Source organism: Elephas maximus, chromosome 11, assembly GCF_024166365.1.
Source record: "Elephas maximus indicus isolate mEleMax1 chromosome 11, mEleMax1 primary haplotype, whole genome shotgun sequence".
In the NCBI taxonomy this organism is placed as follows: Eukaryota; Metazoa; Chordata; class Mammalia; order Proboscidea; family Elephantidae; genus Elephas; species Elephas maximus.
This window is the reverse complement of record NC_064829.1, coordinates 98,185,145-98,212,962: the sequence shown is the minus strand read 5'-3', so window position 1 is coordinate 98,212,962 and position 27,818 is coordinate 98,185,145. Positions and strand designations below refer to the sequence as shown.

General features: G+C 46.3%; 1 protein-coding gene across 3 annotated transcripts in view; it reads left to right on the top strand.

The window, feature by feature from the left end:
• The first annotated feature begins 21,586 nt into the window (after nt 1-21,586).
• Nucleotides 21,587-27,818, top strand: part of MYH14 (myosin heavy chain 14) — a 92,819-nt gene continuing 86,587 nt past the window's right edge. For 2 of the 3 annotated variants that reach the window (XM_049900776.1, XM_049900774.1), the window contains exon 1: nt 23,986-24,125. The gene's annotated coding sequence lies outside the window, so the exon portion shown is untranslated. Of the gene's footprint in view, nt 21,673-23,985; nt 24,126-27,818 lie in introns of those variants that run through there. The other variant, XM_049900775.1, reaches the window with a different exon arrangement.

Below are 27,818 nucleotides of genomic sequence, written 5' to 3'. Positions count from 1 at the left end.
TTATCACCCATAAAAAAGGAATGAAGTTCTTCTGTTAGATGTTACATGGATGAACCTTGAAAATATTATTCTAAGTGAAAGAAATCAGACACAAAAAGCCACGTATTGTATGATTCCATTTACATGAAGTGTCCGGAATAGGCAAATCCATAAAGACAGAAAGTAGATTAGTGGTTGCCTAGGGATGTGGAGGAAACCCTTGTGGCATAGTGGTTAAGTGCTACCACTGCTAAGCAAAAGGTTGGCAGTTTGAATCTACCAGGTGCTCCGTGGAAACTCTATGGGGCAGTTCTACTCTGTCCTATAGGGTTGCTATGAGTTGGAAGGGACTCGATGACAACCAGTTTGGTTTTTTGGTTTTAGGGATGTGGAGGGAGGGGGGAATAAGGAGTGATCACTTAATGGGTATGAGTTTCCTCTTAATGTGATGGAAATTTCTGGAACCAGGGAGTGGTGATGGTTGCACAACCTTGTGATTGTACTTAATGTCCCTGAATAGCACACTTTAGACCAGTTAAAATGGTAGAATTTATGTTGTAGGTATTCTGCCACAATAAAAAAAATAAATAGAATTTTTAAAAGGGAACAGTAAACAAATACTGAACTATATAGTTAATAATGTGGGTGATGAGATGTTTAGGACTGAAGTGTGCTGCTGTGTGCAAGTTACTTTATGGAATGTATAGACTGCAGGGTTTCTCAGTCCTGGCACTATTTGGGGTCAGGCAATTTTTCTTAGTAATAGTTTAATTTTTGGTGAAAATATACACAGCAAAACCTGCTCACATTCAACAGTTTCTAGACATAATCAGTGACATTGGTTACATTCTTCGCATTGTGTCAACATTCTTCTTATTCTGTTCTAGTTGTTTCACTCATTAACTTATACTCTCTGCCCCCTCCCCAACCTTTTCATCTATGCTTTTAAACAACTGTAGTCTATTTGGTCTTATAAGGAGCTCTGGTGGAGCAGTGGTTCGTGTGTTTGGCTACTAACTGAAAGGTCGGTGGTTCAAACCCAACTGCTTCTCAGAAGAAAGATGTATCAGCCTGCTTCCATAAAGATTACAGACTTAGAAACCATATGGGACAGTTCTACTCTGCCCTAAATTGTCCCTATGAGTCAGAATCAGCTTTACGGCAACAGTTTTTATTTGGTCTTATATAGATAGTTTTTAAAAAGAATCCAATACTAAAGGGTGACAATCTTTACTTTTTGAGCCAAACTATTCCTCAGTTTAAAGGTGACTTTAGGGGATAGTTTGATTCAAGTTTCAAAGAGTTAATTCAGGGCCATAGTCTCGGGATTCTTCCAGCCTCAATAAGTTCAATAAGTCTGAATTCTTTAAGATTTTGAAGTTCTGTTCCATATTTTTCTCCCTTTCTGTCAGGATCCATTTATCGTGTCCCTGATCAGAGTGTTCAGTAGTGGTAGCCGGGCACCATCTAGTTCTGGTCTCAAGGTAGAAGAGGCAGTGGTTCATGGAGACAATTAGTCCTGTAGTGTAGTTCCTTCTCTGATTCTTGGGTTTCTTTCTTTCTCTTTTGTTCCAGATGAACAGAGGACAATAGTTGTGTCTTAGATGGTTGCTCGTAAACTTTTAAGACCACAGGCCCTACTCAACATACTGGGAGGTAGAACATAAACTTTAAGAACTATATTATGCCAATTGACTAGGTTGTCCTACAAGACCACGATGCTAAACCCTCAAATCAAGATATAATCAGTCACCCTTGAGGTGACTGATTATATCTGCCAGATAATTCTTGTTGAGGGTGGCTATCCTATGCAGTAGGAAGCTGAGCATCATCTCTGATTTCTACCCACTAGATGTCAGTAGGATTCCCCACCTCCACCCAGGTTGTGACTATCAAAAATGTCTCCAGACATTGCCAAATGTCCCCTGGTGGGCAATGTTGTCCTGGTTCAGGACCACTGAGATAGAGGGAAGGATAAATAGATAGTTATGCAATAAAAAAATTTCAGCAAAAAGTTAACAAGTGTAGAATCTCACCAGTGGATACTTTTCTATATGTTTGAAATATTTCACAATAAAATACTAAGGGAAAATTAACACTAAGATTCAGCAGTACTTCTTACTAGTGTTTACCCTGCTGTTGTTTTTGGTTGCCCTCGAGTCGATTCTATCCCATGGTGACCCCATGTGTTACAGAGTAGAACTGTGCTCCATAAGGTTTTCTTGGCTATCATCTTTATGGAACCAGTTTATCTGGCCTTTTTTTTTTTTTTTTTTTTTGAGGTACTGCTGGGTGGGCTAGAACCACCAACCTTTAGGTTAACAGTCAAGCGCAAACTGTTTGAGCCACCTATGAACCTTAGTGTCTACCCTAAGGGGAAAAAATTGGCCTGTGTTCACAAGAAGACATATGTGAGGACATTCCTTTTTTTTTTCTTTTCCAATTCCTTTTTTTATAATAGCAAGATACTAGAAACAATCTAAATGTCCATCAGCCAATCAACTGTGGATTGTTTAAAATAAACTATGACACATGCATGCTATGGAACCCTGTGTACTATTATTTTTTGTTTGTTTTTAATAAGAAAGATGTGAATGTACTGATACAGAGAAACCTTTAAGACGTCGTACTGAGTGCGGTACTGTCCAGAGACTTAGGCGAATGTGACCCTTGTCCTGGGGCCTGTGTTTTAGAGGCCTGTATTTTGTCACAAACACACACAAAATAAATTTATTAAAGGACACATGGGCACCTTTGTTATTCAACATCTAGAGCTAAGAGCTGATACAGCGCAATCCAAAACACTAAACATTCACTCACGTGACTGATACCATTCACTAGTGGAGTGTTCCGGGCTGCAGAACCCACTTGGAGCTGGTTCCAATGGTATGACTGCAGGGGCGGCCTTCAGGAGCCCCTCAAAATACTGTGGGAGGGGATGCCAGGTAATATATTCAGAGGATGTGGAGATCTTTGAGGGGCCATTATTCTGCCTTGAGCAGTGGTGATATTCTTTTACATTTCCACCAGCAGTGTATGAGAGTGCTAGTAGCTTCACATCCTCACCAACACTTGATGTTGTCAGTCTTTTTTTATTTTACCCATTTGGTGGGTGTGATGGTTAATGTTATATGTCAACTTGGCTAGGCTATGATTCTCAGTGGTTTGGCAGACAGTATGTCATTACATTCCATTTTGTGATCTGTGTGGGCAGCTAATCAGTTGAAAGGGGTATTTCCTTGGGGATGTGGCCTGCCTCCAGTATATAAATGGATGTTCTGGCAAAACTCTTGCTCTCCCTTGACCCTGCACTCTTCTAGTTGCCTCCAGTTCTTGGGATGTAAGCCTGCAGAAGTCTTCAGCCTGCCAGCTGACCTTCAGATTTTGGATTCACCAGTCCCTGCAACCCTGTGAGCTAGCAGAGGCCTCCAGCCTACTGCCTGACCTGCAGATTTGGGGTTAATCAGCCTCTTCATCCACATTAGCTAGCAGAGGTCTCCAGCCTGCTGCCTGGCCCATAGATTTGGGACTTGCCAGCCATAATTGCATAATTGCATGAGCTATTTCCTTGATGTAAATCTCTCTAACAGACACCTACAATGTAGAAGCAGTTATGGAATTGAGTAATGAATGGAGGCTGGAAGAATTTTGAAGTGCTTAGTAGTAAAACGCTAGATTGCCTTGAAGAGGCTGTTGGTAGAATTACAGACATCAGATAGTTCTGGTGAGAGCTCAGAAAGAAGTGAGGAGAGCTGTAACAACAGAGACCAAGCACACAGAGAGAAGCAGTGGCATAGAAATGTCAGCAGCAGAGCTAGGAGTCTGGCTAGAGACAGTGCAGGAGCCGACCCACAGAGCGAGACAGCTGAGCGCCTTCAGGCAGGAGGCTTCCTGGTGGAGTAGGGTGCCTCTGGGCACTTACCGGCAGGGCTAAAGAGCTTTGGAAAACTTGCCCAAGCAGGGCAGATGCCGGGCTGGCCCAAGAGGCCTGAAGGACTGAGGGCTCAAGGGGCAGAGAAGCCAAGGAACCAGGAAGCAAAAGCTGAAGTGACAAGGATCACAGGAAGCAGAGCTGCCTTGTTCTCAAAGGGCAGGGCCATGACCTCGGGGATTCAAAGGGTGGAACCACAGCCTACTGGGTTTCAAAGGGTGGGGCCACAGCCTTCTAGGTTTCAAAAAGTCAGATCTTCACCAATTCGGTTCCTGAGGGTTGGGCGGCTTTTCACAAGTTCCAGGGGGATGGGGAAGGATCTGCTGCCCAATGCTGAGGGGACAGGGTTACCATGACCAAGGGGGCAAAAGAACAGGACCTGCCGGAGCTGAGGGAATAGAGTTGCCACAAAGATAGACTAGGAGAATGGGTCCGCCTAAATCTGAGGGAGCAGAGCTCCCAGTGAGCCTGGAAGGCAGAGCTGAAGTCCAGGGCTGAGAAACCTCCACCCAGAATCCAGAAAGCATGGCCAACACCCAGAGTCTGGAGGATAGGGCCATTGTCTAAATGGTCTCAGAGAACAGAGTATTATTTTCAAGCCTTGAGAACTAATGTAATGTGTTCTGCTGGGTTTTGGACTTGCTTGCTGCCTGTTATCCCTTTTTTCACTCCAATTTCTCCCATTTGTAATGAAAATGTCTACCTTGTACCTGTTTCACCATTCTAGTTTAGAACCAGATAACTTGTAGATTTCACAGATAAAGAGAAATTTTGCCCCAGGATGGTACTTGCACTTGGAGCTGATTTAAGACTTTTGGATAATATGATGGGGTAAATGTGTTTTACAAGTGGCAAGAACATGAATTTGGGGGGCTAAAGAGTGGAATGTTATGGATTGAACTGTGTCCCCCCAAAATGTGTGTCAATTTGGCTAGGCCATGGTTTCCAATATTGTGTGGTTGTCCACCATTTTGTGATCTGATGCAATCCTCCTATATGTTGTAAATTCTAACCTCAATGATGTTAACGAGACAGGATTAGAGACAGTTATGTTAACGAGGCACGACTCAATCTAAAGGATTAGGTTGTACCTTAAGTCAATCTCTTTTAAGATATAAAAGAATAGAGCAGAGAGGAGAGGGATCTCATTACCACCAATCAAGAAGAGCCAGAAGGGAGCAAGGAGTGGAGTACATCCTTTGAACTTGGGTTCCCTATGCTGAGATGTTCCTAGACCAGAGGAAGATTGCTGACAAAGACCTTCCCCCAGAGCCAACAGAGTGAGAAAGCCTTCCCCTCCAAAGACTGGATACAAGCCAAATGTCCTTCAGTTGGGGAATGGACAAATGAATTGTGGGACATCCATACAATGAAAAAGTACTGATACATACAACAACACGGATGAATCTCAAATGCATTAGGCTAAATGAAAGAAGCCAGCCTCAGAAGGCTCTATACTGTATGATTCCATTTCTATGACATTCCGGAAAAGGTTAAACTATAGGAACAGAAAACAGAGCAGTGATTGCGAGGACTAGAAGTAGGGGAGGGCTTGACTACAAAGTGGCAAGAGGGAATTGTCAGGGGTGATAGGAACATTCTGTGCTTTGATTGTGGTGATGGTGGTGGCTGTTATTAGGTGCTGTTGGGTCATTTACGACTCATAGCCACCCCATCTGACAGAGCAGAACTGCTCCATAGGGTTTTCTTGGCTGTAATCTTTATGGAAGCATATTGCCAGGTCTTTCTCCCATGGAGCCACAGGGTGGGTTTGAACTGCTAACCTTTCAGTTACTAGCTGAGTGTTTAACCATTTGTGCCACCAGGGCTCTTGTGGGGGGGATTACACGGCTGTAAACATTTGTCAAATGATAAAACCGAACACAGAAAAGGTAAATTTTACAGTATATAAATTATACCTCAATAAACCTGACTTTAAAACAAATTGTTATTCTGAGGAGGCCTCTGTAGGATGTACCAGATGCCAAAGGAATCCATGGCATATATATAGAAGTTAAGAACCCTTGTTTTGTTTTTATCAAAGATTCTGTAGCAGAATCCTGATCAAAAGGGGGAAAACGTAAAACAGAATTTCAAATTTTCATGGAATCCAGGCTTTCTGAAGCTGTGGAGGCTGGGTGAAACTCCAAAACTACTGCCCTGAAATCATCTTTAAACCTTAAACCTTCAAGCAAAAATATCCCTCAAAGTCTTTAAACCAAAACGAAAGTTTAGCTTATTTAGTAGAGAGTGTTTGCCTTGAGCATTATGCCCTTGTAAAGAACTATCTAAATGGGATCAAACTGACAACAGCAATTCGGAAGTTAAATAGGAAGCTTGGGAGGCAGCAAGTTTACATTAATGGGGGAGGAACAATTTGGAAAATGAGGATGAGAATGACTGCACAACTCGAAGAAGGTAATCAGTGCCGTTAAATTGTACATGTAGAAATTGTTGAATTGTTGTATGTTCTGCTGTGTATATTTTCAACCACAACAAAAAATAAAATAAATTATTATTTTTTAAAAAGAATCCTTGTTCTCTAGTATCAAAAATCACGTCAAAAGGAAGAATGGGAAGGAAGGATGTTCAAGGAGAGGGCCCTGCAAGGGCAAAGGTTCAGAGGTGAGTTTAAGAACAGGTGTGACAATCAGGAATGCAGGGAGCCTGCAGGCAGGAGGTGGGTTGAAACCAGATTGGGGCTCTCACTTGCCATGTACAGTTTCTACCCTTTCATCAGAGTGTTATCATATACTGCCCGCCATATATTCGTTAATTATATACCTGCCTTATCTACCCTTTCAGCTTCTACATTCCATTCAGGTAGGCAGACTGTTCTGGAGGCTCAAGGGACACCAGCCACTATGCCGGGCTCCGAGGAACCCGAGGCAAACAAACCCTGGTCCCGGTCCTTGACAAGTTCCCGGTCCAGTGGGGGAAAACCACAGGTGAGCAGGCAGTGTCCACACTGGGGGAAGAGGCTATGAGGAAGGTGCCACAGGTGCAGGCAGAGCTCTGTTCTAGAAGTCAGGGAAGTCTTCTGGGAGGAGGGGGCATTGGGGTAAGGTCTTAGACATTTCCTAAGGCCAATCTCAATAATGACAATGATATTAATGATGATAATAATAGCAGCCAACATGTATTGAGTGCTCGTTTTTGTTGTTCTTAGTTGCCATGGAGTCCATTCTGACTCACGGCAACCCCAGGTGTGTCAGAGTAGAGCTAGCTCCACAGGGTTTTCAATGGCTGATTTTTTTAGAAGTAGATCATCAGGCCTTTCTTCCAAGGTATATTTGGGTGGACTCGAACCTCCAACCTTTTGATTAGCAGCCAAATGTTTTAAGCATTTGCATCACCCAGGGACTCCATTCACAAATCGTTGTTGTTATTAGTTGCTGTTGAGTCAGTTTCGACTCACGGCGACCCCATGTGTGCAGAGTGGACTGCTCCATAGGGTTATCAAGGCTGTGACCTTTCCAAGGCAAATCGCCAGGCCTGTCTTCCGAGGTACCTCTGGGTGGGTTTGAACTGCCAACCTTTCAGTTAGTAGTCAAGTGGTTAACTGTTAGCACCACCCAGGGAATGTTTACAGTATGCCAAAACCACTGTGCCAAGCAGAGGACATGAATTGATTAACTTAACCCCCAACAACTCGAGAGGGTAGATACTGTGATTGCTATCCACCTTCTAAAGATCAAGAAACCCTGGTGGTACAATGGTTTTAAAAAAAAAAAACCATTACAGTCAAGTCGATTCTTGGCTACTAACTGGAAGATTGGCAGTTTGAACCCACCAGCCACCCCACAGGAGAAAGATGTGGCAGTCTGCTTCAGTAAATGTGACAGCCTTGGAAACCCTATGGGGCAGTGCTACTCTGTCCTATAGGGTCAATGTGAGTCAAAATTGACTCAACAACGATGGATTTTTTTTTCTGAAGATCAGGAAAACTGAGGCACACAAAAGAGGAACAGACCTGGTTCCCTGCTGTGGTTGGAGAGACAGTTGTGGGCACAGTTAGTTGTGATCTAGTGAGAGACTGTGCTTTAATGGTGGTTGCAGAGGCATTGGTGGGGACTGAGAGGAGGGAATGACTGATTCTAGCTGGGGAAGCAATGGAGGCTTGGAGAGGCGATTTGGGGAAGTCTTCCGAGAAGAAATGATTCTTTAAGATGGAACCTTTTGCAGGGAGTGGTGTTAGGTACATAATGTTGACTCATATTTTCAGTTCTTGTCTCTGTATCATTTATCTTTGTCCCTAATTTGCTTTCACTTTTATTTTGCCTTTAATCCTCTGGCCCTACTCCTGTTTCCTCCCCAGTACCCCTAAGACAAATGCCAACACATCTAACACCAATGCATCTTTGGGTACGCATAAACACCTGTAGAACACACAGTGTTGCTTTGTGTAATTAAAATCTTTTAAATGTATACAGAGGGCCTTGTGTTTTTGTATTTTTTTTAAATCTCCCCATTCCTTTCTCCCCTCATCCCCCATTGTTGTTGTGTGCCATTGAGTCAATTCTGACTCATAGGGACCCCATGTGACAGAGTAGAACTGCCCCATAGGGTTTTCTAGGCTGTAATCTTTACACAAGCAGATTGCCAGGTCTTTTCTTCCAAGGAGCCACTGGTGGGTTTCAACCAATAGCCTTTCAGTTTGCAGCTGACCGCTTAACCACTGCTCCACCAGGCTCCTTCCCCATCCCCTAGTTAACCTTCTTTTGTCTCAGTGGATTTACCCATGCTAGATATTCATGTAAGCTAGATATTCTTCCAGTGTTTGTTCTTTTGTATCTGGCTTTTTACTCAGCATAATGTTTATGAGGTTCGTCCATATCATAGCAAATGTCAGAAGCTCATTTCTCTTTATGGCTGAGTAACATACTTCATTGTATGTATGGACCACATTTTGTTTGTCAATTCATCTGTTGATGGACATTTGGGTTCTTTCCACCCTTTGGCTATTGCAAATAGTGCTGCAATGAACATTGGTGCACATGTATCTGTTTGAGTCCCTGCTTTCAATTCTTTGGGATATATACCTATGAGTGGGATTGCTGGGTCATATGGTGATTGTATGTTTAACTTTTTGAGGCACCACCAAACTGTTTCCCAAAGCAGCTGCACCATTTTACATTCCTACCAGCAATGAAAGAGGGTTCCAATTTCTTCACGTCTTTACGAACACTAGTTGTTTTCTTTTTTTTAAAAAAAATAATAGCCATCCTAGTGGTTTTGATTTGCATTACCCTAATGACTAATTTGGAAACACTGATGGTGTAGTGGTTAAGTCCTATGGCTGCTAACCATAAAGATTGGCAGTTTGAATCCACCAGGTACTCTTTGGAAACGCTACGGGGCAGTTTTACTCTGTCCTATAGGGTCACTATGAGTCAGAATCGACTTGACGGCAATAGGTTTGGGTTTTTTTTTTTTTTTTAAATGACTAACTTGTGAATCATAACAAATTATGGACAACATTGCAAAGAATGGGAATTCAGAACACTTAATTGTGCTCATGAGGAAGAGCACAAGAGCACATAGACCAAAGGGCAGTCATATTGAACAGAACAATGGGATACTGTGTGGTTTAAAGTCAGGAAAGGTATGTGTCAGAATTGTATCCTTTCACCAATTTATTCAATCTGTATGCTGAGCAAATAATCCAAGAAACTGGACTATATGAACAAGAACACGGCATCAGGATTGGAGGAAGACTCGTTAACAACCTGTGATATGCAAGTTACACAACCTTGCTTGCTAAAAGTGAAGAGGACTTGAAGCACCTATTAATGAAGATCAAAGACCACAGACTTCAGTATGGCTTACACCTCAACATAAAGAAAATATAAGTCCTCATAACTAAGGACCAGTAAGCAACATCATAATAAACGGAGAAAAGACTGAAGTTGTCAAGGATTTCATTTTACTCAGATCCACAATCAATGCCCATGGAAGCAGCAGTCAAAAAATGAAAAGACGCATTACATTGGGAAAATGGGCCACAAAAGACCTCATTAAAGGGTTAAAAAGAAAAGATGTCACTTTAAGGACTAAGGTGCACCTGGCCCAAGCTGTGGTATTTTACCATCAGCTTATTTGCATGTGAAAGCTGGACAATGAAAAAGGAAGACCAAAGAAGAATGGATGCCTTTGAATTATGGTGTTGATGAAGAATGTTGAATATACCAGGGACTGCCAAAAGAACTAACAAGTCTGTTTTGGAAGAAGTACAGCCAGAACGCTCATTGGAAGCGAGGATGGCAAGACTTCGTCTCACATACTTTGGACATGCTATCAGGAGAGACCAGTCCCTGGAGAAGGACATCATGCTTGGTAGAGCAGAAGGCCAGCTAAAAAGAGGAAGACCCTTGACGAGATGGATTGATTGACACAGTGGTTGCAACAATGGGCTCAAACATAGCAACAATTGTGAGGATGGCACAGGACCAAGCAGTGTTTCCTTCTGTTGTACATAGGGTGGCTATGAGTTGGAGCTGACTCAACAGCCCCTAACAACAACAACGACTAATGAAGAGTCCCTGGGTGGCACAAATGATTAAACCCTTGACCACTAGCCAAAAGGTTGATGGTTTGAACTCACTCAAGGCTCCTCGGAAGACAGGCCTGGTGATCTGCTTCCGAAAGGTCACAGCCTTTGGAGCAGTTCCAATCTGCACACATGGGGTCGCCATGAGTCGAATCAACTCGACAACACCCAGTGACAACAACAATGATAGACCCTGTTTTATTTCTTACTTCTCCCACTCAATATTATGTCTTCAAGATCTCTCCATGCTGCCATGTGTAACTCTGCTTTATTGCTTCTAGAATACCATGGGGAGTCTCTACTACCTTTTATTTATCTGCTCCCCAAAGGGCTGACCCCGTGGTTGTCTCCATTTCCATATTCCCACCAATCATGCTACCTTAGACACATCCTCCTTTGTCACCTCTCTGTGCTCGTCTCACAATTGGAATTTCTGGGTTACAGAGTAAATGCATAGTTAATTTCACAAAATTCCGACCAGTCATCTAGATAGATTTTGAAGCACAAGCAGTATACCACCAGGCAGAGCAGGGAGGAGAAGGGAGCAGCTGGTGCAGAGGGCCAAGAAAGTCCACAGTGTGTTCCAAGGTCGAGAAATAATAAGTTAACCTCCCCAAGGAGTGGATCTTGTCCTAGAACAGCCGTGTAATAAATACTTGACTGTGCTGGTTTCTTTTTCATTTCTCTCTTTTTTTTTTTTTTTCCTAATAAGGAGAATAATGTTGTGGATGGCAGTTTGGCAACACCTATTAAAATTTTAACCGCACCTACCCTTTGAACCAGCAATAGCCCTACACAGGCATAAGGAAGTAGGAAGAGTGATGTTCGCTGTATTGCCATTTGTAAAGGTGAAAACGGAAAACCACTAATGGTTTCATCTGTAGGTGTTTTAGTTTCCCAATGCTGCTACAACAGAACTATCACAAGTTGTTGTTGTTGTTAGGTGCTGTTGAGTTGGTTCCAACTCATAGCAACCCTATGTACAACAAAATGAAACACTGCCTGGTCCTGCACCATCCTCACAATTGTTGCTATGTTTGAGCCCATTGTTGCAGCCACCGTGTCAATCCATCTCATTAAGGGTCTTCCCCTTTTTTGATGACCTTCTACTTTACCAAGCATGATGTTCTTCTCCAGGAGCTGGTCCCTTGTGATAACACGTCCAAAGTACATGAGATGGGTTGCCATGCTCACTTCCAAGGAACACTCTGGTTGTACTTCTTCCAAGACAGACTTGTTCATTCTTCTGGCAGTCCATGGTATATTCAATATTTTTCGCCAACACCACGATTCAAATGAATCAATTCTTCTTTGGTCTTCCTTATTAATTGTCCAGCTTTCTCATGTTGTCATTGTTGTTAGGTGCCGTCAAATAGGTTCTGACTCATAGTGACCCTACTTACTACAGATGGAACACTGCCCAGTCCTGCGCCAGGCTCACAATCGTTATGCTTGAGCATGTTTTTGCAGCCACTGTGTCAACCCATCCATTGAGGGTCTTCTTCTTTTTCACTGACCCTGTACTTTACCAAGCATGATGCCCTTCTCCAGGGACTGATCCCTCCTGACAACATGTCCAAAGTATGTAAGACGTAGTCTCGCCATCCTTGCTTCTAAGAAGCATTCAGTTGTACTTCTTCCAAGACAGATTTGTTCATTCTTTTGGCAGTCCATGGTATATTCAGTATTCTTTGCCAACACCACGATTCAAAGACACAATTCTTCTCTGGTCTTCCTTACTCATTGTACAGTTTTTGCACGCATATGAAGCGACTGAAAATGCCATGGCTTAGGTCAGGCACACCTTAGTCTTTGAGGTGACATCTTTGCTTTTCAACACTTTAAAGAGGTCTTTTTGCAGCAGATTTGCTCAACTCAATGTGTCTTTTGATTTCCTGACTGCTGCTTTCCTGGGCGTTGATTGTGGATCCAAGTAAAATGAAATCCTTGGCAACTTCAATCTTTTCTCTGTTTATCATGATGTTAATTACTGGTCCAGTTGTGAGGATTTTTGTTTTCTTTATGTTGAGGTGTAATCCATACCAAAGGCTGTGATCTTTGATCTTCATTAGTAAGTACTTCAAGTCCTCTTCACTTTCAGCAAGCAAGGGTGTGCCATCTGTATATCGCAGGTTAATGAGTCTTTCTCCAATCCCGATGGCCCATCTGCTTCATATGGTCCAGCTTCTCAGGTTATTTGCTCAGCGTACAGATTAGATAGATATGGTGAAATATACAAACCTGGCGCATACATTTCTTGAATTTAAACCATGCAGTATCCCCTTGTTCTGTTGTGGAATGACAACAAGGACATCATCTATGAAGAAAGCAAGAGGTCATTAAAAAGATAGGAAAGAAAGAAAAGACCAAAATGGATGTCAGAAGAAACTCTGAAACTTGCTCTTGAACATCAAGTAGCTAAAGCAAAAGGAAGAAATGATGAAGTAAAAGAACTGAACAGAAGGTTTCAGAGCGTGGCTTGAGAAGACAAAGTATTATAATGACATGTGCAAAGACCTGGAGATAGAAAACCCAAAAATGAAGAGCACGCTCAGCATTTCTCATGCTGAAAGAACTGAAGAAAAAATTCAAGCCTCAAGTTGCAAAAGTGAAGGACTCCATGACGAAAATATTAAACGATGCAGGATGCATCAAAAGAAGATGGAAGGAATACACAGTCATTACACCAAAAAGAATTGGTCGACGTTCAACCATTTCAAGAAGTGGCATATGATCAGGAACCAATGGTATGTACTGAAGGAAGAAGTCCAAGCTTCACTGAAGGCATTGACGAAAAACGAGGATCCAAAAATTGAAGGAATACCAACTGAGATGTTTCAACAAACGGATGCAGTGCTGGAAGCGCTCACCCATCCATGCCAAGAAATTTGGAAGACAGCTACCTGGCTAACTGACTGGAAGAGATCCATATTTGTGCCTATTCCCAACCAAACGGGGAAATTATAGAACAATACCATTAATATCACACACAAGTAAAATTTTGCTGAACTGAAGATCATTCAAAAGCGGCTGCAGCAGTATATTGACAGGGAACTGCCAGAAATTCAGGCCAGATTCAGAAGAGGTTGTAGAACCAGGGCTATCATTGCTAATGTCAAATGAATCCTGGCTGAAACCAGAGAATACCAGAGAGATGTTTACCTGTGTTTTATTGACTCTGTGGATCATAACAAATTATGGATAACATTAAGAAGAATGGGAATTCCGGAAGACTTCATCGTGCTCAGGAGGATCCATGCATATGAGGCAATGGAAAATATCAAGGCTTCAGTCAGGCGCACCTTAGTCCTCAAAGTGACATCTTTGCTTCTCAACAGTTTAAAGAGGTCTTTTACAGCAGATTTGTCCATGCAGTACTTCATTTGATTTCTTGATGTATGGTTCAAATGAGATTTCTTGAGTTTTGAATGAGTTTTGCAGCAGATTCGCCCAGTGCAATATGTCGTTTGATTTCTTGAATGAGTTAATGTGTATAAAATATTTAAAATGGTGCCAGCAAATACAACCTCCCGATAAAGGGTAGCTATAATTAGCCTCCTCTTCCAAAGAGGATAAATAGTCAGTGAAGGACCAAACTGATTACCATGTAGAATCCCAGCCTCACCACAGAGGAGGAAATTCAGATCGGAATCTTTTTCAGCCCTTTTTACTCATTCTTTTTTTTTTTTTCTGCTTTTTTTTTTTTTTAAGTGAGAGTAACAACTTTATTGAGATATAATTCACATACCAGGCATTTCACCCATTTAAAGTGTACATAAGGAAGCCTGGGAAACCCTGGTAGTGCAGTGGTTAAGTGCTACAGCTGCTAACAAACAGGTCAGCAGTTCAAATCCTCCAGGCGCTCCTTGAAAACCCTATGGGGCAGTTCTACTCTGTCCTATAGGGTCGCTATGAGTCGGAATCGACTCGACGGCAGTGGGTTTTTGGTTGTTTAAGGAAGCCTGGTGGCACAATGGTTAAGTGCTCAGCTTACCAACAGAACAACAACAAAGTATACACATAGCAAGGCTACCTCATGTGTTTGAGAAGCTGCGAGGTGGCCAGTGTGGCTGGCACAGAGTGAAGCAGGGAGAGAGCGGGAGGGGAGAGCAGAGAGGGGACAAAAAGGGCCAGGTGGCACAGGACCGTGTGGGTCACAGTGTTTGTCATTGGGTGCCGTCGAGTCAATTTCAACTTATAGCAACTCCATGTAACAGAACAGAACTGCCCCGTAGGGTATTCTAGGCTGTAATCTTTACGGGGCAGATTGCCAGGTCTTCTTCCTGAGAAGGAGCCGCTGATAGGTTCAAACCGCCGGCCTTTCAGTTAGCAGCAAAGCGCTTAACGGCTGCACCACCAGGGCTTCTTGGGGGCCGTGGTAAGCCCTTTGCTTTACCTCTGAATGAGATGGGAGCCAAGGGTGGGTTCTGACCAGCAGAGGAACAGGATCTGACTTAAGTGCAATCCAACCTCTGCCTGCCGTGTAGGGAGATTAATATGGGAGTTCCATGAGGGCCAGACTGTCTTTGTTCCTGCCAGGGTCTAGAACAAAAAAAACCCCAAAACAAACCTGTTGCCATAGAGTCAGTTCTGACTCATGATGCCCCTATGTGTTACAGAATAGAATTGCTCCATAGGGCTTTTAATGGCTGTAATCTTTACGGAAGCAGATTGCCAGGCCTTTCTTCCACAGTACTCCTGGGTGGGTTCGAACCACCAAACTTTAAGTTAGTAGCTGAGCACAAACCATTTGTGCCACCCAGGGTCTAGAACAGGGGTTGGCAAGCTACAACCACATCCTCCACCTCTTGTTTGTGTAAATAAAATATTATAGGGACGCAGCCACTGCACCCATTCACTTATGTATTGTCTATGACCGGGTGGTGCAAATGGTTAAGCACTTGGCCTCTAACTGAAAGGTTGACGGTTTGAATCCACCCAGAGGCATCTCAGAAGAAAGGCCTGGTAATACGCTTCCAAAAGATCTCAGCCATTGAAAACTCACAGAGCGAAGTTCTACTGTGACACACGTGGTGGTGCCATAAGTCAGAATCAACTAGATTATAACAGGCTTGGTATTGGGGTTTACGGCTGCTTTTCTAAGATAACAGCAGAGAGAGGTAGTCACAACCAAGACCCTCTGGCCTGTAGAACGGAAAGAAACTCCTGTCCTGGCACTTTCCTGAAAAAAAATTGGCTGACCCCTGTTCTAGAACAATGCCTGGCACGTAGTAGGCACTCATTAAATATTTGTTGCTGCACAACTGAGCCCATCACTCATCCGTGACCCATACGCGGCCGCCAGCTCGCCCTTGTCTCTGAGCCAGTTCCAGCTCTGTGTCACATGCAAGCAAACAACAGCCCAGCAACCAAAAATAAAACACTGGAAGCCATTCAGATCTTCCCTGCAGAGAAGAGGCCCAGGCAGGATTGGGGACAGGACCCAGGGCAAAGTTTAGCATCCGCTTTCTTCATCTCTTTCTCTCTGACAGGAGCTACCGTCACTCTCCCCCCCAGGCGTGCAAACTGCTCCCCAAATTTCTTTCCTTGCTCAAAAAATCCGCTAAGCTCTCTTCCACAAAGTCGTCCCCCTTCCTGGCTCTCCTGTCTCCCCTCCCTTTTCAGCTCCAGCTTATTTATTTACTTCTGTTGTTGTCCTTAGTTGCCTTGAAGTGGCTTCCTACTCATGACGACCCCAGGTGCTACAGGTTAGAACTGCTCCATAGGGTTTTCTAGGCTCTCATCGTTACAGAAGCAGGTTGCCAGGTCTTGTCTTCCATGGTAGCTCTGGGTGGGTTCAAACCACCAAACTTTGGGTTAGTAGTCGAACAAAAATCATTTGCAACTATCACCACTATTATTTCCAAAACTTTTTCATCACCCCAAACAGAAGTTCTATGCCCATTAAGCCATACCACCCCCTTCCTCTCTCTCCCTCGCACCTGTTAACCCCTGACCTACTTGCTGTCTCTATGAATCTGCCTATTCTGAATATTTCATGTAAGTGTAATCATACAATATTTGTCTATTTGTGTCTGGCTTATTTTACTTGGCATAATGTGTTCAAGGTTCATCTATGTCATCACATGTATCGGAATTTCATTTCTCTTTATAGCTGAGTCATATTCCACTATATGTATGTACCATGTTTTGCTTGTCCATTCGTCTGTCGATAGACACTTGGGTTGTTTCCACCTTTTGGCTACTGTGAATAATGCTGCTGTGAACACTGGTGTACATGTGTCTGTTTGCGTTCCTGCTTTGAAGCCTTTTGGGTACATACGTAGGAGTGGAATTGCTGGGTCACATAGTGGTTCTGGTGGCACAGTGGTTAAGAGCTCAGCTGCTAACCAAAAGGTCAGCAGTTCAAATCCACCAAGCCACTCCTTGGAAACCCTATGGGGAAGTTCTACTGTGTCCTATAGGGTTGCTATGAGTCGGAATTGACTTGATGGCAACGGGTTTTTTTTTTTTTTTAATGGTAGCTCTATGTTTAACTTTTTGAGGAACCACTAAAACGTTTTCCACAGCAGCTGCACCACATTCCCACCGGCAGTACATAAGGGTTCCGATTTCTCTACATCCTCACCAACACTTGTTACTTTCTCTCTTTCTCTAAATAGTAGCCATCCTAGTGGGGATGAAGTGGTATCATGTTGTGGCTCACCAGGATTACTTTTTTCCTACACTGGCACTGCCCATTTCTGAGATTCAGCATAACAAGGCAGAGCCTCAGGGCTATTCCAGTTGGCTAGAATCTTCCTCCACTGCCGGAGACTCAGAAAGACCCCACAGAGGAATGAGAACCAGCCCCTGACAGCCAGGAGTTCACAGTCCAGTGGGGGACAACGCCAAAGGAATGAGTTTGGTCTTTATCCTGAGGATTCCCCCAGCAGGCTTGGATGGGGATAGATGGAAGGCTCTGAGGTGATGCAGCTTCCACATTCAGACTTGATTTTCTGGGTCTCATCCTTTCTCTGGTGGTTTCTTGTAGTGACCCATAGTCCAAGCACCACAGTCAGACTGCCTGTGTTCAAATCCAGGCTCTGCCGTTGTCTAGCTATGCAACCTTGGGCTGCTGTACCTCAGTTTCCTCATCTGTAAAGGAGGTATGACACTAGTACCTACCACTTCAGAGTTATTGGGAAGATTGTAAGATCAATACAAATGAAGTGCTTAGGACTGTGCTTGACTCACAGTAAGCACTCATAGAATGCCCTCAGCAAAAAAGAAGCTCGTTATTATCACTCAGGGTTGTCATCAATTACCCCATAGTTTGAGCAGAATTAATGACATCTCTAGTCACCAGGGGAACCCTGGTGGCTTAGTGGCTAAGAGCTACAGCTACTAACCAAAAGGTTGGCAGTTCAAATCCACCAGGAGCTCCTTGGAAACCTTATGGGGCAGTTCTACTCTTATATGAGTCAGAATCAACTCGACAGCAATAGGTTTGGTTTGTTTTTTTTTTTTTGGAGATTGATGAAAAGAGTTCTGGTGGTACAGTGGTTAAGCACTTGGCTGCTAACCAAAAGGTCAGCGGTTGGAACCCACCAGCCTCCCAGTGGAAGAAGGATGTGGCAGCCTACTTCCGTAAAGATTACATTCTTGGAAACCCTATGCAGCTGTTCTACTCTGTCCTGTAGAGTCACTGTGAGTCAGAATTGAAGGCTCTGGGTTTGGGTTTTCTTTTGGGGGAAAATTGATGACACCACTAGTTACCAGGCAGATTATGGTTAGAATATGTGTGCCAGAGCCTTCTTTCCTGTTGGAATTTCTGTTGTGTCCCAGTCCACACTCTTCACTCATGCCATCAGGCAGCAGATTGCCATGTCTTGGAGCCTCGGTTTTCTTATATATCAAGTGGGGACAATAAAAGCACCAATCTCATAGGGTTGCTGAGAGAATCCAATGAGTTAGTACATACAAAGGGCACAATGCCTAGCACACAATCAACACTCAATATACAAAGCTCTTGTTATCCTCACTGCAGGATGTCACTTGCCAGAGTGACAGGGGCTCTCCACTTTATCTTGGTTAAGAACACAGACTCAAGGGTCTGACCCACTGTGGTCTGAGCCCAAGTCTTCCACCATCAGGAGACCCTGGGCATGTTGCTGGTCTGTAAAATAGGGTAATGACAGTGCCAACTTCTGAGGGCTGGTGGGTGAATGCATTGAGGTAATGACCATCACATAGTTCCCAACAGAGTCAGGCCTCATAAATACTGTGGAGGCTCTCGGAAAGGCCCTCCCCTCCTGTGCCTCAGTTTCCCCATCTGCAGGTTAGCGGATGGTGGCCAAGTTGATCTCAGTCAGCTTTGGGAACAAATGCATTGGGAGTCAGATGTTTTCATGTGTGTCTGCTCCCCATGCCTCCTCCAGCTTCTCTCCTCCTGTCTCTTTGTCTCCTTGTCTTACCTCCCAACCATTCCCTTTCCTTTCCTCTGGCTTCTTTTCCCTGCTCTACACTTTCTTTCTCTCCATCTCATTTCTCACCCACATGCTATCAGAAGGGCAATAAATAACGACAGTAATAATTATCATTATTTGCTTATTTTGTCTTTTCCCAATGCTAGGACTGTACTAAGAACTTTGCGTGTATTAACTTGCTTAATCCGCACAATATAAGGACTTGTTATTATTTATTCAACAAACCCTTATTGAGCACCTATTGTGTGTCAGGCCCTGGGGATCCAGTCCCTCATGGGACTTCCATTCTAGTGGGAGACAGATGGTAAACAGATCAACAATTAGACAATTACTATCAGGGCAGTGGAGCTCCATGGTAGAATCCTTGCTTTCTGTGAGGGAGACCCTGGTTTGATTCCTGGCCAGTGCAGCTCATGCATAGCCCCCACTCGTCCATCAGTGGAGGCTTGCATGTTGCTACGATGCTGAACAGGTTTTAGCAGAGCTTCCAGACTAAGACAGGCTAGAAGGAAAGACCTGGCAATCTATTTTTGAAAATCAGCCAATGATAACAATGGATCACAGCAGTCTGATTCACAACAGATCATGCGAATAGCACTGGACTGGGCAGCGTTTCTTTCCATTGCTGTGCATGGGGTCGCCATGAGTCAGAGGCAAACTTGGCAACAGCAGTTAACAACAAAGAAGAATCAGTGCTATGAGGAAAAAGAAAGCAACGCCAGGTGGAGAGAGAGTGAGGAGCGGAACTATTTTATAAAGGATGGTTGGGAAGGGACTCTCAAAAGAGATGATATTGGAGCAGAACTGATCACCTGAGAGGCATGCAGCCATGCAAAGCCTGGAGGAAGTGCTTTCCTAGTAGAAGGAGCAGCATGTGCAAAGGCCCTGAGGCAGGACCATGCCTGGGAGGTGTCTGAGGAATTGAAGAACAACCAGGAGGTCAGTGCAGCTGAAGAGGAGAGGGGTGGAGATGAGGTCAGAGAGGGAATTGGATCCCTGTCGTTCAGGGCCTTGTCAGCCCTCATAAGGATTTGAGTGAGATGGGAGCCCTGGAGGGTTCTGAGCAGGGGAGAGGCATGATCTGAATAGAGTTTCACAGCACCTTGTTGGCAGTAGACCGTAGGAGGGCAAGGATAGAGGCAGAGACCCTCGTCCCAGTTTACAGATGCAGAAATAAATGGAATCTCTTACAAGCCCAGCAACTGGCCCAAGTTCACACAGCTGCTGAACAGGATGGCAGTATGGTTGGGGTCTGATTCCACATAAAGCCCCCTCCCAGACCCCGCCTGGAGCCTCAGTGTGCATCTTTAAGATAGGGACACAGATCAATGAACAATGGTGCTCACCAGCACCAAGCACGCTTCAGATGTAGCCATCAACTTCAGGTTTAGCAGAGCCTTTGCTTTATGACTCTGGGAGTCACCTGCCTCTTCTGAGGTTTTCCCACCAGTAAATTGAGAATCATTACCCCACTTTCCTACCACTGGTCCATCAGTTTGTGGTACTGTGGTGGCTTTTGTGTTGCTGTGATGCGGGAAGCTGTGCCATCAGTATTTCAAATACCAGCAGGGTCACTCACAGTGGACAGGTTTCAGTAGAGCTTTCAGACTAAGACAGACAAGGAAGAAAGGCTTGGCAACCTACTTCTGAAAACTAGCCAATGAAAATCCTATGGATCACAGAATATTGTCCAAGACTTGCACTAGCTTACTTTGGACACATCAGGAAGGACTGATCCCTGGAGAAAGATACTATGTTCTGTAAAGTGGATGGCCAGAGAAGGCAAGGGAAACCCTCCATGAGGTGAATTAACACAATGGCTGCAACAAGGGAGTCAAACATAACCACTCCATTGTGAAAATGGTGCAGGACTAGGCAACGTTTCCTTCTGTTATACATAAGGTCGCCATGAGTCCCCTCTGACTCCATGCAACTAATAATAACACCCCACTTTTTGGTGTAGCCTGGTGGTTAAGAGCAAAAGTTCTGGAGTCAGGTTTGGCGTTCTGTTTGTTCTGCCCATTGTCAACTCTATGACTTTTGGCAGTCAACGCCCTCTCTCTAAGCTTTGGTTTACCTCACCTGGGAGATGAAGATCTTAATAGCCTCAATTTCAAGGGGATTGTTCTAAGGATTAAATGAGAACACGCAGGTAAAGCGCTTAGCACAGCGCCTGGCATCCAGCAGGCGCACAATAAATAAATGATCGTTATTATTACTGAAGAATGATTACCGATGCTATCATGGCCCACACCTCCTCGGTGGGTGACAGCCTGGGAGAGTGCCTGGTACGAAGTCAACGTTCGACAAAAGTGAATTCTCTCCCCCATCTCTCCTGCTCGCCGGCTCCCCAAGGACCCAAGCATTCCGGCCTCCAGCCGCCCCCCTATGCTGGCTCTCACAAAGGCACCCATTCATGCCCTGCTTACAAAGCGTCGCATTCAGAAGGGCCCCCTATGCCTCCCGCCCGCAGTCGCCCCCCGCGCCCCGCCATTGGTCATGCCCCTGCCCGTCAAGCCTCGGGTCCCGCCCACGCCCGCACCGCTTAGCTCTCCCCTCGGGCAGCTCTTTTCCCACGGCTGGCACCCTTCGACAACTTCTGATTGGCGTGGCCCACCAGCGGCTCTTCTTGATTGGCGGGCGAGTCCCCCCTCGTGGGCGGGGCCGTCCGTTGCCGCAGCGGGCGCCGATTGGTCTCTGCCGCGCTTGTGGGGGCGGGGCTGCCGGGAGGACCCGCCCCTCTTTCTCCCCAGGCCGGAGCCTCGGGACGGCCTTGGAAACCGGTGAGTGCCAGAGGGCGGCCGCGCTCCGGGGACGGCGGAGCCGGACTGGGCCCGGGGAGGCTGGAGCCCGGGGGTTGCAAGCAGGGCCGAGGGAGGCCGGAGCGGGCGACTGGGGGGTGGGGGCGGGAGTGAGGACGCGGACACTTACCTTGATAGCACCGCGGGACAGCTGCGGGGGAGGGGGCGGGGCGTCTACACTCCCCCAACTCGAATTCCTACTAGGTGCGCAGCCAGGGCTGGGTCCTCGCTGGCGGCCCTGGGGCGCATTCCACAGATGGGGAAACTGAGGCTCACTTTGGGACCTTGGACAATCTAATACCTTGAATCATCGCCTTCAATGGCCGGTTCCCGGGCATGACACTGTCCCCATTTTCACATGTGGACTTGAGGCCCACAGTAAGGGGTCGTGACAGTAGAGGCAGAGGGGAGCGGAAAGACATATTTGAACACCTACATTGTGCTTTGGAGCTTTTATTTTCCTAACTAAATAAAAAAAATCACCTTTATTAATAACTCGATTCGGCTCATGGGATAACTATTTTCCAAAATCCAAAAAACTCGTTGCCCTCAATTCAGAGTCATGGAGACTCCATGCGTTACAGAGTAGAACTGCTCCATTGAGTTTTCTTGGCTGTAATCTTCAAGGAAGCAGATCGCCAGGCCTTTCTTCCACAGCATGGCTGGATGGGTTTGAACCGTCAACCTTTAGGTGGCACCACCTAAGAAACTCTGTACCCATTTTACAGAGAGGAAAAAACAGGCTGGACAGAAGCAGTGACTGCAGGGGGAAGGGGTGAAGAACAACACTTAAAAAGGCAAACTATGTACTGGGTCCTTTAACCTTTTAAATCTCCACAGTAATCCCTAAGGAAGGCGATGGTCCCTATGGTGTAGACTAGGAAGCAGGTTCTGAGATCGTATTAACTGGGAGAAGTAGAGATTTGACTCTTTGAGGATCCACTACACATTCTCCCCAAATCCCCTTCTTTAGAATGGCAGACAATGGCCTGGGTTTGAATCCTAACTCTCCCTCTTACTGACACTGTAACCTTGAGCACGTTACTTCATCTCCCAGTACCTCAGTTTCCCCATCAGAGAAATGGAGATGCTGACCATCCCTGCACATAGAATTTTTTTTTAACTTACGGTAAAAGTATACATAACAAAACCTTTGGCAATTCAATAGTTTTCATATGTATAATTCAATGACATTGATTACATTCTTTCACTATCCATTTCCAAATATTCTACCTTATTAACATAAATTCAACGACCCCTAAGCCATAACTCCCCTTTTCCCCCTTCTTCCACCCTGGTGACCACTAATAAGTTTTGGTTTGTATACATTTGCTTATTTCATATAAGTGAGGTCATACAGCATTTGTCCTTAAACTGGCTTATTTCACTCAGCGTGTTTTTCAGGGTTCAACCATGTTGTAGCATGCATTAGGACTTCATTTCTCTTTATGGCTGGTAATACTCCATTATATGGAGTATTTCATTTTCTTTATCCACTCTATTATATGGATATTATATAAACATTTTCTTTGTCCCTTTATGGATGGACATTTCGGTTGTTTCCACCTTTTGGCTGTTATGAATCTTGCTGCAGTGAACATTGGCGTACAGTTGTTTTGTTTTTTTTTTTTGCTGATTTCCCCAGCATTGTGTACTGTCTTACCGTTCATCAAAGTTAGTGTACAGCTTTCTGTTTGCATTCTTGCTTTCAGTTCTTTTTGATTATATATACCTAGGATTGGGTTTACTGGGTCATGTGGTAGTTCTATGTTCAACGTTTTGAGGAACCTCTAGCTCATAGGGTATTGAGCTCATTCATTGAGTTAAAACCCAAAGGGGTGTTCTAAGAGCAGAAAAACACACGGCACGTAGTAGGTATTCTTATCAAATTTAGTCCTTGCTTCACCGATGAGGTAACTGAAGCCCAAGAGGCCTCTGGTACTCGCTGTACTCTTTGTGGGTTGTATTCCAGGGCTGGGGAAACTGAGGTTCAGAGAGACGAAATGATGTCTTGAGCAATGCTTTCTGAGGCGCTAGGCTGAGCTCTTTCCCTCACGTCGTGTGATTTATTTCATTGGCCCCAATTCACAAGGAGGAAAGCTGAGGCGCGGAAAGCTTGAGTGGGTTCAACCCTGGAATCCTCAGACCTCCTCGCCACGGCGCCTTGACCTTTGTCCGCCACGGGGAGGGGCTCCTGGCCCTGCCACCGCCCACCTGGCAACAGGTTTACCCCGCCCCCCTCACCCTGTCTAAGGCCCTGCGGCTCCAGGCCCCGCCCCTCCCCAGCCGGGCAGGTGCTGGGTGACGTCAGAGCCGGGGCCCTGCCCTGCTCTGGACCGAGGAGGTAGCTGCACCTGAGCGCGCTGAAGCGGACCCGGGGGATTCCCGTGTGCCCTTCCCATCTCCCTGATCCTGGCACTAGCCGGGGCCCCCAGGTATCTTCGAGGATCCGCGAGTTGAGGGGGCGGTGACACGGGCGCTCAGGTCGGGGGGAGATGGGGGTTGGGCTCTCGGACTCCTAGATCCGGGAGGGAGGGGGACTGGGGCCAGGGATCCCGGGTCTGGGGAAGGAGGGGGCTCGGGGCCTGGACTCCTGAGTCTGGGGGAGAAGGGGCCGAGGGCCCGGACTCCTGGATTCGAGCGAGGAGGGGCTGGGGGGCCCGGACTCCTGGGACTGAGGCAGGAGGGGGCTGGGGGCCCGGACTTCTGAGTCTGGGGGAGGAGGGGCCGCGGGCCTGGACTCCTGGGTCCTGGGAAAGGAGGGGGCTGGGGCCCGAGCTCCATGTCCGAGTGAGGAGGGGGCTGGCGCCTGGATTCTTGAGGATGGGGCTGGGGGCCCGGACTCCCGTGTCTGAGAGAGGAGGGGGCTGGGGGCCCGGACTTCCAGGTCTGAGGGAGGAGAGGGCCGGGAGCCGGACTCCCGGGTCTGAGAGAGAGAGGGGCTGGGTGTCTGGACTCCTGGGTCTGAGGACCTGTACTCCTGAGTTTGAAGGAGGGGCTGGGGGGCAGGACTTCTGAATACTAGCACTAAGTTAAGGTCAGAGAACCGTGTGCCAAGGGCCCCATCCCCTGCCCCAGGGGCGGATCCCTGGCATCTTTTCCTTTTCAAGCCCAGCAGTCTCTGCCCCTCCCAGGGCAGGTGCTTTCACCTGCCCAGGTGATGGTAATGAGCTCTGGCAGAGGTAAGTTTGGAGCTGGGGCCTGCAGGTCCGCCCCCATCAGGGCTGTTGGCCTTCCTCCCAGCCCAGGCATCCTCATCTCTGGGGCCAGCTTCCTGAGGTAAGGAGGCCCGAACTCAGCGTTTAAGGGAGGAGGAGGCTTCGGGTTCACACTCCTGTATCTGAGGGAGGAGGAGGCTGGGGGTTCAGACTCCTGGGTCTGAGGGAGGAGGGGGCTGAGATTCTGGATTCCAGATCTGGGGGAGCAGGGGCTGGGGGCCTGGACTCCTGGGTCTGAGCAAGGAGGGGCCGGGAACCAGGACTCCTGGGTCTGAGGGAGGAGGGGGCCAGGGCCCTGGACTCCTGGCTCCAGGGAAGGGAAGTTTAGGGTTGGGTGATTGCAAAAACTCCAAAACTCTTCCTGGTCAAAAGCCACAGGGCTGGAGAGGAAGTGGATGGGGTGGGGTGAGGGTGGGGGGTAAAGTCCCAGGGATGGAGCTTGGCTCTGGGTGGATCCAGGCCACACAAGAGGCCTGGGACAAGCCTTGGAAATTTGGGGCCTGGAAAGTGGAGGAACCCCAACAGCTGGTGTTGGAACCCTGTAGTTTACAGGCAGTGGGGGCCCAGCTTTGAAGCCCCCAGAGGCTCAGGGGCAAGAGGCGCTGGGAGCCAGTGCTGGGGAATGTGAGGAGAGGGTCTAGCAGGAAGGGAGACCTTGCGAGCCAGAACTGTTTCCCCTCTGAGGGAAGGATCAGGGCCTGCTGGGTCCAGGTCACGGGGTGTCTCAAGGGGAGCTGTGTGTTTGGAGGGACTTCTCAGGGAGAGGGTATTGGAGGTGGGGGGTGGTAGGTTGCCTCTAGGCCTTGTGGGCAGAGCTAGAGGCCCTGAAGTTGGGGAGAGAGAAATGGCCAGGTGTGGTGGGCATCAATGGGGGCATCTGAGGCAGCGGAAGAGAAGAGGGGCAGACTTTTTTAGGAGCAGGAGCTGTGAGGGGTGGGGACAACACTTGGATTACCCTGGAATTGCTATTGGTACCTTTGTCTCTGGCTCCCTTAAGGGCAGGGAAAGGTCTAGTACATTCACCCAGTGCCCTGGGTTGCCTCCATTATAGGCTCATAGCACATTGGCTTGGGCTGGCCCACTCCCAGACCAGGAGTTCCCAGAGGCAGGCAGGGCCCTGGTCTGGGTCCCCAGGTATGCTCTGAGCCAGGCCTGGTACTTGAGAGGCCTCAGGGAGTGAATGAATGAGGCCAGTGTACCCATTTTACAGAGACAGAAACTGAGGCAGTGAGCTTGGAGACTGCTCTGCAATCATGGGGCACACCTGAGGTAGTCCACAAACTTGAGTGACATAGGTCAGATGAACACCCTCCCCTGGGTTCCATCTCACACGGAGTAAAAGCAAAGTTCTTGCTGTGGCCCGCAAGGCCCTACATGATCTGGCCCCCTTTGTCTCCTCTCTAAGCTTACCTCCCACCTTTTCCCCCTTGCTCACTCTTTTCCAGCCACACTGGCCTTGTTGCTGTGTCACAGATGTTCAGGGGGAATCCTGCTTCAGGGCTTTCACACTGGCTGTTCCCAGCACCTGGAACTCCTCACTATTCCTTAAACACCAGGCACCCTCCCACCTCAGGGCCTTTGCATAGGCTGTTCCCTCTGCCTGGAACTCCTCACTGCTCCTTAAACACCCTGCCTTAGGGCCTTTGCACACGCTGTTCCCTCTGCCTGGAATGCTTTTCCTCCAGACATCTCCATGGCTCCTTTCCTCACCTCCTTCAGGTTTTCATTCAAATACCATATCAGAAAGGCTTTCTCTGTCCACTCTAATTAAAATTTCAACACTCCCCTCAACCCTAAGATCTCCCATTCTCTTATTTTTCTCCTTGGCATTTCTCACAATTTAACATACTATATAATTTACTCCTTTATCTTTTTATCTGTCTCCTGGGATTAGAGCAGTGCTGTCCAATAGAAATATAAATGCTAGCCAAAGGTGTAATTTAAAATTTTCTAGTAGTCACATTAAAAAAAAAGTAAAAAGGAACAGGTGGCATTCATGCTAATTATATATTTTTCTTTAACACCACATATCCAAAATATCGTTTCAACCTGCAACCCATAGAAAACCTTCTTAATAAGAGAGCATACATTCTTTTCGTCATACTCAGTGTTTGAAATCTGGCGTGTATGTTACGCTAACAACCCGTCTTAGTTCAGACTTGCCACATTTCAAGTGCCCACCAGCCTTATGCGGCTATTTACATTTAAATTTAACTAAAACGAAATAAGTTAAAAATTCATTTCCTCGTTTGCACTCGCAACACTTCAAGGTGTCAGCAGGCACCTATGGGAGTGGCCTGCAGGTGGACTGTGCACAGCTAGAACTTAAGCTCCTCATGTGGGCTGGGATCTTCTTCTGATTTGTTCATCACTCTGTCCCCAGTGCCTAGAACAGTGGCTGGCCCACAAAAAAAAAAAAAAAAAAACAACCCATTGCCATTGAGTCAATTCCGATGCATGGCAGCCCCATGTCTTACAGAGCAGAATTGCCCCCACAGATGTGTTGAAGGACAGAGCTATTCCCTAGGGCTCTCTGGGCTGTAGTCTTTACAGAAGGAGCCCTGGTGGTGCTCAGCTGCTAACCGAAAGGTGGTGGTCTGAACCTACCCAGTGGAAGAAAGACCTGGTGATCTGCTTCTATAGAGATTGCAGTCAAGAAACCCTATGGGGCAGTTCTACTCAGTCACATGAGGTCACCCTGAGTCAGAAATTGACACGATGGCCCATAACAATGACAACAATCTTTACGGAAACAGATTGCCAGGCCTTTCTTCCATGGTACCACTGGGTGGGATTGAACCACCAACCTTTAGATTTGCGCTACCTGGGGACCCACCTGACTCACAGTAGGTGCTTATTAATGTAAATAATGAATGAATGGATAAAGAGGTGAATAAATGGAACGAGTAA